General features: G+C 39.0%; 1 pseudogene; it reads right to left on the bottom strand.

Annotated features, from left to right (window-relative positions):
* Positions 1-844: 844 nt before the first annotated feature.
* Positions 845-1,496, bottom strand: LOC139736310 (uncharacterized; annotated as a pseudogene).
* Positions 1,497-17,261: the final 15,765 nt, after the last annotated feature.

The raw sequence follows: 17,261 nt of genomic DNA, 5'->3' as shown, positions 1-17,261 counted from the left end.
CGAAGACCAAACGGCATACGAGTGAACTCCAACATCCCAAATGGTGTTGTGATGGCGGTCTTTGGGATGTCGTCAGGGTGAACTGGGATCTGGTGGTATGCACGAACCAAGTCTATCTTAGTGAAGATGGGCTTGCCTTGGAGTTGGGCAGTAAAGTCGTGCAAATGGCGAGTTGGGTACTGGTCGGGTATCGTCCTGGCGTTGAGGGCTGTAGTGGAGTGAATGAGCTTGTGGTGTTTGACATCCACTAACAAACCAAAAAAAGAAATCTGCCCCGATGATGGGTGTAGGCACATCAGCTATGATGAAAATCCATCGAAAGGTGCGACGGAGACCAAAATCGAGCGTGAGCGAGCGCTCTCCATAAGTGGTGATAGAAGACTTGTTCACCGCCTGTAGATGAAATGTAGGCGAAGAATTCGTCTTATCAGCTGCTGAAGGAGGAAGGACGCTGACTTCGGCTCCGGTGTCTACTAAAAAGCGTTTGCCGTGTTGTCTATCTTTGATGTAAAATAGGCGACCTGTTGTATCACTGCCAGAGGGATTCGTCGCCGCTAATCTCTGGCTGGGCCGTTTCTTTGCTGTTGTGGGTGTGGTTTTTGTTTTCGCCGTGAACAGGGTGAACGGCACTGCTGGGCGTCATCGCCGAACCTCCAGTGGTAGTAACATTCACTACCGGCGTGGCGCTGTTTGGAGTCGGCTCGCTTCCGTGAAGAACCGCGCGACCCGCTTCCACGGCCGCGGTTGCCACCTCGGGAACCTTGGCGCCCACGCTCGTCGTCTAGACGGGAGGCTATTGCGTACACCTGCGTCGTGAGCATGGCGACCTGTGCAGTGAGGTGCGCTACGGGATCTGCCGCTGGATACGGGGAGACGTCGGTGGGAGAGTAGCCGACGTAACGGGAAAAGACTGAGGCATGGACGGCGGTGCTGCCACTGTAGCGACCGGTAGTGGCGTGGCGACCTCTATGATCTTGGGTGCCAGTTCAGCAACCTGCTCGATAGTGACTTCCGTGGACGTGGAGGCCAAAATCTGCTGGACGTTGTTTGGCAGGCGTTGTAGGAACAGCTGTTTCAGAATGCTGTCTTCTAAGGTCGCGTCCCCGAGCAGCTGTTTCATGCGGCGTAGAAGTTACGATGGTGTGCGGTCGCCTAACTCCTCTGCCGTGAGTAACTGGTGGAGCCGCCGCTGCTCCGATACGGTCGTCCTCTTGATGAGCTCGGCCTTCACCTTGTCATATGCGTCGGTGGTGGGAGGGGAGATGATGAATTCCCTCACTTCCTTGCGCTATATCTGGTTGCAGGGAGGAGATTACGTAAGCGAAGCGCGTCTGCTGAGTGGTAATGCTCCTGGTGGTAACCTGCGCCTCTACCTGAGCAAACCAGAGGGCGGGATCGTTGGGCCAGAAGGGAGGGAGCTTGAGGCTAACCGCCGTGACCGCTGGTGTGGATGTCGTGGCGGCCGGGGTGGCGTTACCCTCGTCGCCGTCGGCCATTGTAGAAGTGAAGGAAGGAGGATGTGATACGTAAAGTTGGCCCTAAACAATCACGTCGGGGTCACCAATGTAGGTATTTTTGTGTGGGCCGATAATGAAATACCTAACAATCACTCACCGAATGGCTAACAGGACAACAGCGCTGAAAGCACCACCATCAGGAGTGGTAGACGCCCGTATCAGTAATGGAATGCACTAGGGCACCAGAAGAGGTGCCGCGGCCAACACAAGCGAGGGTAGAGTCCACCGCTGGAGCGCTGGGTCGAAGAACTGCGAGGTCTTTGGTAGAGTCTGCACACCACGGACAGCACGCTAGCAGGACCGATGCAGCGATGTAACGGGACGCAAATCGCGTTGAATGCTGCGATGTAAAAATCCCCAGGTTGGAGTGTAGAGCCTGAAGAAAGGGCGAGTCGTAATATAAAAAGGAGCGAATATCGCGAGGTATAAATTCGAGGAAGTGTAATAATCCGTATTGAGTATTATCCGTATGAAATGACAGTCCACGGCGTCCAAGGTGTCGTTCGCGCGAAAAGACGTGGAAGGTAATACTAGTATACAGACGTGATATGCGGACGTGACGTGCAACGTTATAACGGGAGTGCACTGTACTCCCGTTACAACGAACACGGTTATAACGAGATTTCGTTATAACGAAGCAAAACTTCTGGTCCCAAAATTATCGCCATTAAAGTCTTTGGTACAAAATTCGCTTATAACGAAGACGGTTATAACAAAATTCTCGTTATCACGAAGTCTTTTGGGCTGTATGACTCGTGAGCTGTATAACTCATGGACTGTATGACTTGTTGGCTGTGTGACTCGTGGGCTGTATGCCTCGTAGGTGTCAATCTCGTGACGTGCACCCGGCCCTCCCTGCTCCGACACAAGCGACCCGGGTTCGATACCCGAGCGTGGGCTGAACAATGTTGTGTATAGTCATACCGTCCCCTCCAGCATGAACCTAGAGTACGTCCATGCCTCCATCCAGCAAGAGGTATACACTCTGTCCCTCGAATAGGACATACAATGGAGGTCTCGTGTGAAAGAGAGTGACAACTTATGCAGGTATAAGATCCCGCTTCATTCATTTATCGCAAAGAGCAGGGTGTCTAACCGGTGGAGTGGTCCCGCCTCACCTCCAACTGGACCCAACTGAAGACCAGCACAGTGTAGCTGAATATGGGCTATCCAGCCATCCTTTCAGATAAAAATCAACAACAAAAATTCAAGGAAAAAAGTTTACCACACGAAATTCCTTTTTTTTCTATTCACTTTTTCATTTGTTCATTTTTTTCAAAATAATTATACATGGATGACACACATAAAAGTTTTATAATCATTATGATTTTTTAATGCAATTCAAGAATTGTTAATGATTATGATAATTATAATTGTTATCAACTAATTTTTCGTATTATTTGTAGTAGTAGGCCCTAATATTGAAAGGCGGTAATGGTAGCCGTAGTACACGTGTTTTCCCGAAGAAACGCATTTGTATGAATCGTAAATAATTTCGACTTTGTAGAACTACCAGCTGACACCTACCTTCCATTTTAACAAGTAATGACATATTTTGTCCCTCGCTTTAATTACTCTACACAGAAGCAGTGGAACCTATAGTAACCAGCTTAGGAGAAGCCTATGTCGAGGAGGAGGGAACTTTGATCGTCTCTTGCATTGTGAAGGCATACCCACTTCCTTCTGTATATTGGCGATATGACGACAGTCAAGGTTCTGACTTAGAGGACATGGTAACTACTCGCACTGTCGGATCTGGCTTCGATGCTGCCATCGTCAATTCGACACTAGCTATCACCCAACGAGAGTTAAAGGGGAGGATCAGTGGAACCATTGAATGCATCGCGAACAATAGTCTTGGAAATGATACAAAAAAAATTCATTTTGATTTAGAAACTACGAAAGGTAAGTTCTGACTGTTTGATAATTTGAAATACGAACATCTTTTTTTTTCTATAATCTGAATTACTTCGGTAACATAATAGTCATTATCCCTTGAAAAAGGGAAAAGTCTTAAAAAGAACAACAAACTTTCTTTGCACTTATAACCTTTAACACGTGTGCTATCCTTAAAATTGTATTATTATTTCAAAATTTTACCAACTGATGAAAATAATGAATAACTAACTTTACAAAGATCTCTCCAAAAATAAGGGCTGACAGGAATTTTAAACCCGATGTATATATATATATATATATATATATATTTATTTATTTATTACACACACACAAAAAAAATACATGCACAGCATCTTGGTCACTGAATGAAAAGTCACAAAATGTAACAGAATGAGCCTTACAAGTCTTACAAGACGTGGCATAATTTTCTTATGGAAGCTTGCTTACAACAGAGTAAAGTAATGTCCAGTCTAAGGAGCTAACTGATTTTATTCTGAGAATTAGCATAATCAGGAAGGATAGCATCCCTAAATACAGAATACACTCATTAACATCATTTTGACAAAACAGGTCTTCACTTTGACATATTGGTTGTTTAAAAATGTTATCCATTCAGTGGCCATTTTTGCATGGTAGAAAGTGCTGTTGTGTGGGACTTTTGATTAAATGACCAAAATGCTGTGGATGTCATTTTTTTTAAATAAAGATAATCACTTGCCATTGGGTCTGTGATTACAAATGAATATTGCAGCATAGCTGTGTACAAAAATTGTTTATTTCTAGGTTGTGCGGCCTTTGAGAGAAGTGGGTACTTTCTTTTGCGGTCCAGTATATATATATATATATATATATGACATATTTTGCTCCGCCGACAAATGCTCAGTCGACATTTTGCTCTTAACATACCTCCGCCCACAATTGCTCAGCCGACAATTGCTCCTACTAAATTTGCCCCTAAACACGATATTTGCTCTACTGACATTTCCTTACGGCATTAAGTACTCTCCTGGCAAGTGCTTCATTGACTCTTCTGAACACTCATTCCTGTATAGAATTTATATTGAATTTATATTAAGCGCTTTTGATATATTGTATTCCATTTCTATGAATTTTATGTGAACATAAAAATGTGGCGAAAGATAAATGTTATGCAGGCATTATCTTGCACATTTTTTGTTTTCTTTCTTGATTAATGCTTCGAGAGAAATGAAATTGGAATGCAGTCAAATGAGTAAATATCACTTCATTCATATGTTTCATTCGTTGTAGAATCCCTAAATGTTGTGATAAAATAGTTACAAGTGGCCATCAAGCCAGTCTTCATAAAGCATAGAGACACACCGAATGTAAGAGACAAAGAAGTAGAAACTCGGGAAGTGTACAAAGCATTGTTGAAGACTGTAGCCTCTTCCAAAATCAGGGGAATACAGAAAATAGGCGGATTGTGGAGACTGTACATAACAGAGCAAGACGTTCGAATCGGTCTTATTACAAACGGGGTGACCATTCGTGATGCATGCATAGCAGTCTACGACACTAACCCCTTTTTGCCAGGAGGGAACGTAAATCTACTCGTTCCATTGTCAGTTGACAATTCTGTGAGCGTAGACGAGCTGGAGAGAAGGAAATACAAAGTAGAAGATAAGGTGATGCTACAAAAGCTACGAGTAGACGGACAATTGACAAATTGTCTGACAGATGACAGAGTCATCTTCATTGAGAGACACAAACAACCTGTCCCGAGACTTGTGACATTCGGAATTTTTCAAAGGAAGGTGTTTCATGCTAACCAAATTCCGAAAGACCACACCTCGGTTGTGTGTTCAAACTGTCTACAAAAGGGCCATCATCGGTCAGCATGCACAAGCCAGGTAGTGTGTCGCTTCTGCAAACAAATCGGACACTTCCAGCGGGACTGCACGACCTCCATCCACGGGAACAAGACGAACACCGAGTATGCCGAGAAGCCGAGGGGAACGTCGACAGACACGGCAAATTCAGCACGGCGCGGGGTGGCAGCCCAAGTGGGGAGTCCCAGCAAAGCGTCACCACAGCAACGCGTCGACCAGCTAACACTGCTAAAGAGGTTCCCGACTCGTGAAAAAACACCCCCGTTGCTAAGGCGAATAGAGAGAATAGAGAGAATTCATCAGCGAACACACAACGATACAAAATTACGCAATTCATACAGCACGAGCGTGAAGCCATTTCGAGCGCGGACAAACGTGACGGCACATGGCAACCATGGCAACCAATGGAGACGAACAGAGCGGAGGAGAGAGTGAAGAGAACGAGACAGATGATGTCTGAAAACGGATGCTTCAATAGAATCTCCAGAGGTGCCAAAAGCTGGTTGCCAAACAAAATCTGCCAAAGTCAAAAAGAGAAAACTAAAGGAGAAGAAACTAAAGAAAAAAATGAATCAACTTTGGGGCTGAAGTATGAATGTAATACTATATGATTCACTTTTCAAAGGTTCGAGGATTGCGCAATAAAACCGAGCGCAATACTTTTTGAGGTGGTGTAAGCACCAAAAAGCTGATGTGGTTTTTATTCATGCAGGAATCATACTGGACATCAGACTTCGAGAAGATTATTGAAAGTGAATGGAAAGGAGATGTGTTTTATCTCACGGGAGCAATCGCTCCAGAGGAATTGCAATCTTGCTAAGAGAAAATATTGATACAAGCATTGTTGGTATATTTACAGACAAAGATGGAAGACTGTTAATACCTAATGTTGTAAAAAATGAGGTTAACTATTGTTTTGTTAATGTATATGCACCAACTGAAAAAAGGAACAAAGATTCATCTTTTAAACAGCTTAGTAAAAAAGTTGGAGATATTCATAAGGAATTTTCGGATTTTTATTTTTTGTTAGGTGGAGACTGGAACTGTGTTCTAGATCCAACAAAGGACACACAAGTTGTTATTATAGAACTCAACATAGACTCAAGTCAATACTGAAACAAAACGGTTTAGTTGATGTATGGAGGAAGTTGCATATGAATGAAAAGCAATTTACGTGGAAAATTTTAGGTTTAAATATAGCTTCACGGTTAGACTTTTGATGATTAGTAAGGATATAATGAATAAAGTAGTGTCCACTGATATGCGTCCTGTTATAAAAGATTTTTTTTTAGAAAAACTAAATTGATTACTTAATTGAAAGTTAGAGGTAAACAGAAATTGGTTACAGACCAACCGTATATTTTGAGAGAGGTTAAGATATTCTATGAGGAATTGTATAAGAGAAATCTTGTTGATTCAGATTGTGTTAATGTCTATGTGTTAACGCAAAAGATAAAAGAGTTAAATGAAGAAGAGCAAAAAACAGTGTGAAGGATTCATGAATTTGAAATGAATTAAGCAGGCAATTTTTCTATGAAAAAAAATAAAGCACCCGGAATGGACGGCTTGCCTGTAGAGTTTTATTAAGTTTTTTGGAATGATGTATGTGATCTTTTCATGAACGCATTTAATGAAACATAATCTTTGTATGTATGAAAAAGGTCAGTTGGTGGATTCTCAACGCAGAGGGCTCATTACTTTGATTTTTAAAAAGGGAAATAGTGATGAATTGAAAAAAAAAAAACTGGCGACCAGTTGCTCTCCTTAATTGTGATTATAGAATTATGGCAACATTTTTGGCAGTAAGATTAAAAAAGGTGTTATCAAAGATTATTATGGAAACACAAGTTGGGTATACTAAGGGAATATTAGGGGGTTTTAATGTTAAAATTGTACAGGATATGATAGATCATAATTATGTCTGAGAAAGCTGAAGAAGGTGCAATTATGATGGTTGAATTTTCTAAGGTTTTTGATGTTATGGATAGATTATTTATTTTGAAATTTTTAGAAAAGTTGAATTTTGGAGCAGAGTTTAGACACTGAGTAACAGTAATGTATAAACAAACAGTGAGTTCTGTGATTGTAAACGGTTTAATAACAGAACAATTTGAAATACAGAGAGGAATCCGACAAGGTAGTCCGTTATCGGCCCTTTTGTTTGTGATTGCGGTTGAGTTTCTTGCTAATAAGATACGTAAAAATGATGATATAAAAGGTGTATGTTTTAGGGATTGTCACTGTCAGTTTGAGTTGAAGTTATTGCAGTATGCAGATGATACAACATTTTTTTTTTTTTGGACATTCTATATCTTTTAAAGTTATTTGAAAAGAATTAGATGTGTTCGGAAAAAGTGGCAGGACCGAGAATGAATAAAGTTAAACTGCTTTGTTATGGATTGGTCAGAGAGAAAATAGATGGAATCTGTCAGATGTAGGATTAAACATGGACAGAAGATGTTATACGATACCTTGGGTTTTTTATTTCACGAAATGAGAAAATCACATGTAAGGCAAACTGGGAAAACAAGCTGGAAAAAAATGCGACGCCTTATACGTAATTGGAGGAAAAGACGTTTGACCTTTATCGGGAGAGTGATAGTATTGAAAAGTTTGCTGGTTTAATAATCAAATAGTACATTTGCTTATGTTTGATTCAGTTCCCATTTATGAAAAGGTTGAATATGATGTGTTTTTTTTATAGATTTTTATGGCAAAGTCGGGTAGAAAACTAAGAAGGCGTGATGTTCAAATGATAGATTAAAAATGCATGGATGTGGAAAAGCTGGTGTTAAGTGTCAGATTAACGTGGACAGGGAGGATGGTTGATGACACGACAGCCATGTGAAAAATCCTTGCTCATTATTTTTTTTTTTGAGCCCAACAGGGTATATTTGCCTCCATAATTCAACATCTTGTATCACATTATACAAAAAATTGAGTAATAATACAATGAGCTTCAAAAGGGGTTTCTGAGATTATTAAGAAAAAGGTAACCACAAACTACTTACACAATATACTTCATTTGCTTTGGTAAATTATAATATGTTTTCTTACTATTCAGATCTTCCTCTATTCTTTTACAAATTTCTCTTCCAAACAAATGTTGCAAATTAGTTTCATGCTCATTATTGGTTTAACCACTTTGGAGGTTTAGATTTGTTATTAAATTGTGATTTTCAAGAGTATGATGTTAAGTCCATTTTTGGTAAAAATATGCCTTCGTTTCATATTGAAATAATGCGCGCCTGGTCTTTGATAGACAAAGAGAACTTGGGAAAGAAACCCCCTGTTGAAAAGAACGTTTTATGGCACAATCAAAATATTGTTTTCAAAAAGAAGCCTCTGTTTTACAAAGAATGGTTTGAGAGTGGTATTATCCGATTAGAAGACATTTTGTTGGGAGGGAGATACAAAACGGTGGAAGAACTCATGTCATTATTGAAATTTAGAAATAGTATTTTTATGATTCATTGATTCCGGACCGACGATCCTTCTAAATCACAAAATATGTTTTATTTTCAGCCTTTGGAATAGCACACATCGCCCTTGAAGAAGCACGTTAACTGCAACGTCCTAACTTTGACTACACAGATGATTTCATAATCCGTAGTCTTTCGTACAGTTCCTGCATTTACACTTCAAAGTCAACTTCCCAAATGCACATCTGCAGGCTGGCATTTGTACTTTTTACGTAGAGTCTATGTAACAAAACGTGACAATTAAAAAAAAAAATGAAAGCTTACATATAAAAAAAGAATAAATGCGGGAAAGTTAGATTATGAAGCTTCTGTGGAAATGAGTAACACATTTCAAAATCTTTGACATGCAAAACATGTCAGTCATAAATCCTTCTGATTCAGCTCTGAGTTCCTTGAAATACTTGTAATGATAACCTTCGGTCAAGGAACCTGAATCTGAAATAGACGAGAAATATGAACTAGATTTTCCAACCTTCATTGCAGATCTAACCACCCATTCCCTTTCCGTTTAATTTGTCACTTGTTAACTTATGTCTTTATGTTCTTGGTATATACGCAGATTCATCTTGGCCTTGGAGTCCACATACTCTTACTGGTATCATGCTTCTCGGGGCGACTCTTACTGTACTAGTTATTTGCATTCTTGTCAAGTGCGTTATGGCTATTACAAAACAACATAGAGGTTAGTGGCCTGATCAAACTTTCTTGCTTTCCCACAACATAATATACACTCCTTCAAAAATTACATATAGCAGTGAATGAATGCAAATGAAAGAAAGTAGTAAACTCAATTGCAAAAGACGAATATTATTTGAGGTATTCTACATATGGCACATCATAATACTATATTATAGTACTTGGAAATAATATCATGGAAATAGATAACATTATATACATCTATATAAAGAACTGAAAAATGCAAGAATTATACCCGGTTTTTCACAATCTATGAGGACATGTACCATATTACTGAGAATTGAACATTGTCTGCATGGGGATATTTAACGTCCATGATATTACCTCGTGCAGTCGTGAGACTATAAATATTCAGCACCGTTTTTATTTTGTTTTTCAACAGAGCCTGAAACCGATTCTTAGCTTGTTTCTAACATTTTTTTTAAAGTCTCTTTTGATAAAAAAAAGTATTGGTTGAAATGAGGATCCAGCTTCTAACTTTTTGTGAGTTACTTAGAATCCACTTTATGAAATGTGTAAGAACCTTCAATAATTACAGGAATTCAAAGTTTATTTCATGAAAATCGGGTTTTTATGACTTTGTTATACAACAACGTAAAACAAGGCGATCCTGATCAACAATGGGTCCCACCTTTTATTAGGTTTTTGTTCTTTTTATTTCATGAAATAAGCTTGGATTCCTCCAAAAATCGTAAGCTCTTTTATATTTATATGAGGTATCATTATAAAAAACAAAATCGGAAACCTGAAGTCAAATCTCAACCGAAAATATACCAACCTTTAGATCGCGCTGTCTAAGTCTAAAGGGGATGGCTAGTAACTAAATGTTGGGGGATGATTGCTCCAATCCTATAAGAGTATACATTATATGTTTGTTGTTGTGTGAAGGTTATCTGCTTCAGAATGGTCTCATATTCAAGTAATGTGCAGTTCAATGTTTCAAGGTAAGCGTGCCTGTACAGTGACGGGGCGACCATTAACGGCCTGTTAAAAGATCACCCCGTCACTGTACAGGCATGGTAACCCGGAAACATTAAACTGCACATTACTTGAATATGAGACCATCCTGAAGCAAAAAAAAAAATCTTCACACAATAGATATATATTGTACTCTCAAATGAATCCTACAAGGATTGGAATAATAGTAGCCATCCGTTACTAGCCATCACCTTTAATTTTTAACTGTCCATATACAGTCACAAAAAACAACAAAAGGGGTTACAAAAAATGACAGATAAAAGTACCTCCGCCACATAGTTTTGCTGGCAGCGTTATGTTTCTGGGTTGTCCGTCCTTTAGTCCGTCCGTCCCTCCGTCCTTAATCAATTTTGGGGACAACGTAACCAGTGGCGTATCTAGGGAAAACGGCGCCCGGGGCAAGCACGAAAATTGCGCCCCTAATTTCTGAAAAAGTGTTTAACCCCAACCCCATCCCGGTAGGGACTTTAAACAAAGTCCACACATGATGCCTTTTCAAGCACTTAAAAGGGACCTTTTGAGGGTGATTTAAATGTAATGAATTTCGATGAATTTTGATAGATTTTGGCGAGCGAGAGCAGCGAGCGAGCCGAAAATTTTTGTATTTCAGCTTACAAAACATGGAATTCTTGTTGTAGCTGGTAGATGGTCACATCCACCTCAACTGCACTGCATTTCTCCAATCATTCAAAGCAGACACCAATATGTTGACACCAAGTCGACCACGCAGAGTAGTTCACATCAGCAAACTAGTACACGCCTGCAATTGGTATCAAGCAGCAACAAGCTGCTAGTGGCAAAACCCCAAGCCGACTGGCTAGAGAGCGAGCGGTTCAACCTTGATTTAATGACAAAAGAAAACAAGGTTCAATGAGTATCATGAACAGTGTACAACAGAACAATTACTGTTAAACTCAGTAAATCATCACTTAATAACCATCTGACTGTACAATGTATTGTATTCAGATACCCCCATATGTTTATACTTGATGTGTACCTTCACTATATGATTTATAATACACATGTACACTCTCTACAGATACCCACATCTGTATATCAGCAATCATTGTTTGCCTGCATGAGCACACCACTGTCTCTTGCGACTCAAATTATGTATATGAATAAATCACCCTTTTCTTACACAACATGACTGTGCTGCTTATTATGTATCTATAAACTGTATGAACATCTGAACTGTAACGAGACTGACTACTGTAATGACCCTGCGACCTACTTTCATACACAAGGCTCCTACATATCTAATCACTATACCGTACTCACTGTGCACTGTAAGCACAACTTCTCTTACTATTCATCTATAACAATGACTGTAACTACGGCCAAAACACTCACTATAAATCTCCTGACAACTAAGCTACCGTACATACACTCATTTGCAACTTGTTTCATTACAGTACATATACAATTGTACAGTTTATCCATGTGTGTCTACGATGCCTACTCCGTTGGAACGAACGGCCCGCTATCACATAACGTGCATGCAATGCAATACACCAACCACGCAATCTTCATATGCATCAACCAATTTTCCAACACAAATTTCTCACTCACGCATAACTGTCATTTAATGCGCTTTGGCATATCGGATCTGGAATACTTAAATTTCTGGTAATTTACATCATTGGGCTACTTACGACATTGGGCTTGTTGAAACTATCGAGAAATACAGCTGGATGCACGACAAGAAGTCATCTCCAACGACATGTGACTGTAAGCAGTAAAAATACAACGCCCTCTACGTGTGAAATTGTGAAATGCGCCCAGGCTCTCGCTTCTGACGTCACACGTCTCTTACACTTGTCATTTTTTGCTTACCAAATCTTTCAATTCTAATCAAGATATAGTGACGGCCTTATAGATAACGATTTATGCCAACAAACTGAGGACCTTAAAAAATACTCTAAACTAGTGCGCGCGAGTGAGCCGAAATTTGTATATTTTTATGTCCCCGTCATCATCACGTTTTGTTCTTATCTTTTTTTTATATATAAATTTTGGCGAGCGAGCGCAGCGAGCGATCCAAATATTTCTGTATTTCAGCTTACAAAACATGGCATTCTTGTCATTTTCTGCTTATTAAATCTCACAATTATAGATAACGATTTATACCAACAAACTGAGGACTTGAAAAAATACTCTAAATTAGTACGAGCGAGTGAGCCGAAATTTGTATATTTCTGCGTCATCATTACGTTTTTTTCTTATCTTTTTTGATTTTTTTTTTGCGCCCCTCCCCCGTATGTTCGAAACCGTTGGCGTCCTCTTTTGATCCAATCGGCGATCGCTTCAGAACGAATGAAATTGCAGTCGTTGCTCCGTGTAACATTTTTCCTGCTAAATATAAAATGACACGAGTGAACACCATAGACCGTTATTATCATTTTGTCCGCGTCATCGTCAAGTTTTGTTCTTATCTTCTTCTCTTTCTTTTTATAAATTTTGGCGAGCGAGCGCAGCGAGCGAGCCGAAAATTTTTGTATTTCACCTTACAAATCATGGAACTCTTGTCATTTTTTGCTTATTAAATCTTACAATTCTAATCAAGATATAGTGACGGCCTGATATAGATAACGATTTATACCAACAAACCGAGGACTTGAAAAAATACTATAACAATGCTAAAACACTATTTACCCCGTATCTATGCAATGCCTATAGGCTTTTTCTATAAACTTAGTGTATACATGTACTGCCAAATAAAGATTCTCTGGACAGATTTTTAAGTTATGCGTTCAAAAGTCAAAGGACAAATTAAGTATTGAAATTTCACTTTCTCTCTCCATATCTCGAAAATAATTGAAGATTTCTTCGAGAAACTAGTACACATGCATGCACTAAGTGGCAGTGATTATCTGGGGAATGCTGGGGTCATGGAGTGAAAGGTCAGGTGCCAAAAGTTAAGGTCAAATCAAAATATCACTTTTCCTCTAGATCATTTAATGCCATGCATGCACGTTTTGCCTCTTGCTAGAGGGGACGGTGTTACGGCACATTTTGGTTAATTGCCCATTTTGGTAAATTAATAAAATGTGCAGGATATTGACGGCACATTTTGGTTAATTGCGCCTATTTTGGTAAATTAACCAAAATGTGCAGGACATTGACGGCACATTTTAGTAATATTCTGCTCCTCTACAATCGTCATAAAAACAAATAATCTTGTAAGTGCAGTTGTTTTTGTCCCCACCGAATGAGTTCAGTTGCCTAAGGGGACTATGAAACGGTGTATTTGTGTGTGTGTGTGTGTGTGTGTGTGTGTGTGTATGAGTATGTGTCCCTGAAACGATAATATTTGCTTCCTCTCTGTCATTTCCTGGTCAATTTTGCTTCTGATTGCTCTGACTTATGGAGATTGGTAAGGGTTCCGAGACTTCAACACAAATTCTGCAATTCATAAATTATGCTCATTTGTGCGATTTTTTTTCCAGGATTGAAATTTACGAAAATGTTACTTCTTCTACATTTAACGGTATAGGTTTTTGATTCTGCTTGCTTCATCTGATAGGGCTTGGTTGGGGATACCAAAGTTCAATGAATAATTCTAAAATTTTGTACATTAGCAAATTCATGTAAATGTATGCATGTTAATTCATTTATTTTCAAATAAGCAAAGATGCTTCTTCTAAATTTTACAGTGGATTTTTATGCTCCACTGTTTTATCAGATAGGGCTTGGATGGGACTACCAAAACTCAACACAAAGATCTGCAAATCATTCATTATGTAACATTATCCAAATGTATGCAATTTTTCATTTTTTAATAAAAAAAAAACACTTCTCCTACATGTAATAGTGCATTTTTATTCTGCTTATTTTTATCTGATGGCTTGGTTGGGACTACGGAACTTTAACTTCGAATTCTTGAATTCATTAATTTTGCAGAATTTATGCAAATGTATTACATTTCGTCAGAAATTAATTAAAATGATACATCTCCTTCATTAAGCAGTGGATGTTGATTCTGGTTATTTTATATTATGGGACTAAGTCGAGACTACGAAGCTTCAATACAGAATTCTGAAATTCATTAATTATGCCGAGAAAAAGTGACCAAGTGTCACTCATAAGCTCGATGAGGACCCTTCCCCCTTCCTCCTGGGGGAAAATAATTAATCCAAAAGACTGGTTTTAATCATGGGCAGGGGAGTTTACTGCTTGTCAAATGATACAAATAAAACAGGTGAGGAAAAAAATGAAGAGGGTGGGGAAATATTGATTAAAATTCACCCATTGGTTCTGAAGAAGAAGATGAAAATGTGTTTTCCCCCCTTGGCCCCACCCCTCACGTTGGGTCTTACCATAAACAATCTATATTCTGCACATATAAGGTCTCTACATACAACGTACCTGGACTTAATTGCTCTTGGGCCTGGATTTTTTTTTAAAGTTTACTCCTTTATCCCTGGAGGGCTCTCCCCCTGGCCCCCCTGGGGGCCACATGCTCCACATGAACAACATTGGGCTCCTACCCCGTTAGGATAATCCCCACCAAATTTGATTGAAATTTGTCCCCTGGTTCTGAAGGAGAAGATGAAAATGTATGTTTCCCCCTCCCCCCTCAAACTTTCAGCCCTTCTAGGGCCCAAGGGGCCATCTTGGGTCTTGCCATAAACAAACTACATTCTCCAAAGGTGTACTGCTTTTGGGTTTGAGTAAGAAAAATTTTATTCAAGTTTACTCTTTTTCCCTTGGGGGTACTTTCCCTGGGCCCCCTGGGCCCCCTGGGGGCCACATACTCCACATGGACTACTCTGGGTCTTTACTCCCTTAGGATGATTCTCACTAAGTTTGGGTGAAATCTGCCAACCGGTTCTGGAAGAGAATAATGAAAATGTAAACGGCTTATGCACGACGCACGACGGGCGACGGAGGGCGGACAAAAAGCGATCGCAATCACCTAGCTCACAATCGAGCCTTCGGCTCGGGTAAGCTAAGACAAAAAAAAAAAAATATCTTGCCTGCCTTCACTGCAGGACCATATCACCTTAACACGTCGACCGAAAGCCTATCCACGGGATTTTAGTTCAGATTGTCCAAAATGAGCAGGAAAATCCACTTTTAACTGCACATTTTTGGAAACAATTGATCCCGTCAGGTAAAGGTATACTATCGGCACTTTTTGGTAACAAATTTCTTTTACCAAACTGTGTAGTTTATACCAAAATGTACCCTAACTAAGTATGCCGTAACAGACGGTATATGATTACGCACAACATTGCTCAGTGAGCATGATCAGACTATGGTATCGAAAGCGGGTCGCTTGAGTCGCAGGCAGACGCGCTATCGACTGAACCAACTCACCGCCCTTAGGGTATTACATGTATTACCCCATATGGTCTTAGGGTCATAGGGTCTTGGGTCAAATGTTAAGGGTCAAATTTCAGGTTAAAAATACTCTTTGATAATGAAATTACACCTTTTCTTTAAACTTTGAAAATTACTTAGTACATAAACTTATCAAAGGGTTAAAAGTCACGTACAAATCTTGAAATCCTCCCAAAGTATATCTACTCTCATAGCACAATATGGCCATAGAACGTAGTTCAAGGAAAATAAATATTTTGTGCAAACATGCTATTGTTTTACACTCAGGAAAAACAGAACTTAAACACTTTTTTCAGTTTATATTTCTCACGAATGTTTTGCTAAAATTTAATTCATTATTCATTTTATGAAAGGTAATGTCATTGGCTATCAACTTAGTAAGTCAATAAAAAGGAAAACTTTACGAAGGAGTGAACACCAGTGTTTTTCTCTTACAAGGCACAAAAGTAAAATTGCAAAAAAAAAAGGTCGCCGTTCATGCGCAAATGATCTTATATGGAACAATCAAAACAAAGAACAAATTCAACACAATAAAAAACACGAATTCAATTGCAAAAAAAAAAATGTACCTATGATTTCTTTGATATCTAGCCCAACATTTCAAAAAAGGCTGAAAATAATGGACGAAAAAAAAATCAGTCAATTCCATATTCAAATGAAATGAGGGAAGAAGCAATATTGACAAAAATGGTAGGATTCTTAATTGATTTCTACAATTAGGAAAATTGTAGATTGTATTATCTGGAATTTGTGTTATGAATCCTTAAGTAACTAAATTGGATGAATGAAATAAAATATTCTGTTCACTTGATCATATTTCTGCCCTTACTCCCTATGTCATTTGAAGTTTGGGTTGTCAAAAAATCTGTATCCCCCCTTAAGTTTCCCAGCTTTGTTTTGTTTCAGGTTATAAAGAAATACAGATAACGCTCTTTCTTTCATGTCTCTCATTGTGTTAAACTGGTCTTTTGTTATCGATGTTTTCTTTAGGCCAGTTGCAAACGAAAGACAATTATGTCAAATTTTGCCATTTTTACTTTTGCGCCTTGGAGAAAAACCCCGAGTGTGTTCACTCTTACATTACCTTTAACTTTATAATAAATTGACGTACTGGTAGTCAAGTAAATTACCGTTAATATGCTATATGATACATTTATTTTCATCAAAATGTTCTATGAAAATTATGAACTCGGAAAAGTATTTCGTCAAGTATTTGCCAAGTATATGAAATATCATCACACATTGTCAAGAAGTAATGATGGTTACAAAAAGAAATGTCAACTTTTGATCCTTAATAAAAAAAATACACATCAGATAACACTGGCATTGATATGACTCATAGCTGAATAGTGTAGAATTTAGTTGGAGGTGATAAGAATATGAAAACATGGATCAGTTTCGTTACAATCCATGATTTATTCAAAGTTAAGTTCCAGATTTGAACCCTCTGTACAAAATTACACTTTACATAACCACCAACGATGTGTACGAGA

This window comes from Diadema antillarum, unplaced genomic scaffold (genome assembly GCF_040938485.1).
Source record: "Diadema antillarum isolate AM-2024a unplaced genomic scaffold, OU_Dant_1.0 seq00000636_RagTag, whole genome shotgun sequence".
Taxonomy (NCBI): domain Eukaryota; kingdom Metazoa; phylum Echinodermata; class Echinoidea; order Diadematoida; family Diadematidae; genus Diadema; species Diadema antillarum.
This window is presented reverse-complemented; position numbering and strand designations above follow the sequence as displayed.